The 2,500-nt window shown below is 25.0% G+C and overlaps 1 protein-coding gene across 1 annotated transcript in view; it reads left to right on the plus strand.

Annotated features, from left to right (window-relative positions):
* The window catches only part of Cow (Proteoglycan Cow), a 153,744-nt gene that overhangs the window by 132,724 nt on the left and 18,520 nt on the right, over positions 1-2,500 (plus strand). The window lies entirely within an intron of this gene.

Raw genomic sequence — 2,500 nt, forward strand, 5'->3', positions numbered from 1 at the left:
TTTATACTCTTTTTCAACCTTTCCTTCTTTCTCTTTCTCTCTTTTTTCTTGTTCCTTCTTTTTTTTCTTTTTTTCTATTACATACTTACACAGATAGAGATATGCTTTCTGATGATTTTGACGATTTTGCCTGTTTTTGTTATTCTATTTTTTTTTTCTTCTTTTTTCTCTTTTTTTTTTTTTCTTGCATACGTCAACGTTGATCTTTTGAAGGGTGGTTCCCTCGGACACATTGTTTCGATGATTTTTTGTTTTCTTTTCTTTTCTTTCTTTTCTTTTTTTTTTTTTTTTATATATATATGTATATATCGACATTATTAATTTTTTTAAGGGTGCTTTGCTTTTAGACGCACTATTTTGATGATTTTCTTCTTCTTTCATTTTTATTCTTTCTTATTTGATTCTTTTCTTTTTTTCTTTTTTGTTGACGTCAATCCCTCAGAGGATAGTTCGCTTGGAAATTATTTCGATAAAATTATTTCGCTCTTGAAAATTATTTCATAATATTTTCAAGATTTTCTTTAACGTTTCGATGATAATCCTTTATGTTTATGTTGATTTTTTGAAAGATTCATTTCCTCGAACATTACCTTTATAATTTTTTATTTCTTCTTTTGCGTTGCCTTTGATTATTTGAAGTATTATATTCTTTCAATGAGTTTTCATTCGCGCAAACGTTAATTGTTCGTAGAAAACGTTCTCTTGAAAATTATTTTTAATGATTTTCCTTTGCGTAGACGTTAATTGTTCGAATAAACGTTTCTTAGAAAATTTTTTTAATGATTTTCTTTTCTGTTTACGTTAATTATTTCTAGAAACATTTTCTTCCAAATTTTCTATAGTAATTATTCTCTTTTGTTTTCTTAATGTTTCATACATCCTTAAAACTTACGCCATAAATGATTTAATGATTTTCTTACGCATTGATCATTTAAAAAAAAAAAATTATTACACCTATAAATAAAATTAATCCCTTGAAAATTATATATATATATATATATATATATATATATATATATATATGTGTATAATTAAATAATAAATCTCTAATATAGAAAAAAAAAAAAGAAGAAAGGCCACAGAAAAATATTAAGGCAGGAAAAAAAAAAAAAAAAAGAGAATTTCGTTGAGTAACGCTGTAATTACTCGTAATAAGTGTTGTCATTGATAAATAAAGATCGAAGAATTCATAACTAGCCAGCTATAGTTAATTCCGAGTTAACGTCGAAGGATCGTATTTACATCTGTTCGCATTTCCCTATGCATCTGACGATATGCTGATTTGCATGAATATTCATAGCAACCCGTTAGAACAATAACCGTCGGTGTCACGCCTACAATACGCTTTGGTACGTACGTACGTACTCTAATGTATGTTTATATATATGTGTATTACGTACAAATACAGAGACCTATGTTACAACCGATTAAATCAAGAGAGAGGTCACGACGTTGTCGTTGGCGTCGTCATTGAGTATACACACGTACACATACAGATGGACAGACAGAGAGACATATATATATATATATATATATATATATATATATATATACATATATACACATACAAATGTAAACGTACGTAACCCTGAAGGAAAATCATGAAAAATCATCGTCGGAAATTAATGGGAACATTTGATGATAATCTTTCTGATTAACGGCATGGAAAAGAATAACTAAAAAGAATAGCATGTTGGAAATATTATTTCACATCGTTGACAGGGAGAAAATGTAAAATCGATAAAATCCCATGATTTGCAACTTTCGTCATTAATGAACGAACCAGACCGAATTATTCGATCTACCAAAACGAATTTCTATCTATTTTATATATGCATATATATATATATACATATTTTTTTTATATATATTTATTATATATTATATATATTTAATATTATATACATATATATATTTAATATTACATTTATCAAAACCCGTAAAAAAAATAACAGATTTCATTTCGATTTGTTTTTATTTAAAATAATAATTATCAGAATAATGTTATATAAAAGAAATTATTTTCAAATAATTAAAATTTTTCTAATAATTATTATTGGAAATCAAAGAATACATTTTATAAATTTATAATATATATCCGCATAAGTATATAGTGTTAAATACAAACCTAATTTGCTAAATAATAGAAAACATAAATGAGTACAATGTATCTAAAGAATTGTCATTTCTTATTTTTTCTTTTTTTTTTGTTTTTGAAATAACTTTATCAGATTTTTTTTACTTACCAAAAGGAATAGTTTTAAAATAATTGTATAAACGTAAGAAATAATTGTGTACGGTAATCTGAAGTACGATCGACAAAAATTAATTACGAAATTGTACGAAAATGTTAAAACAGTACGAAAACTTTTTAATAACACTTTTTTACCTATTTTTTTATTTTTTCAATTTTTTTTTCTTTTTTTTTTTGTCATATAAATGTCTAATCGTACGTCGTATCATCTTTGGTATCTATCGTAAACAAGCATGATATTTGCAT

The sequence above is a fragment of the Vespa mandarinia genome, chromosome 12, assembly GCF_050613455.1.
Source record: "Vespa mandarinia isolate Hongniang chromosome 12, ASM5061345v1, whole genome shotgun sequence".
Lineage (NCBI taxonomy): Eukaryota > Metazoa > Arthropoda > Insecta > Hymenoptera > Vespidae > Vespa > Vespa mandarinia.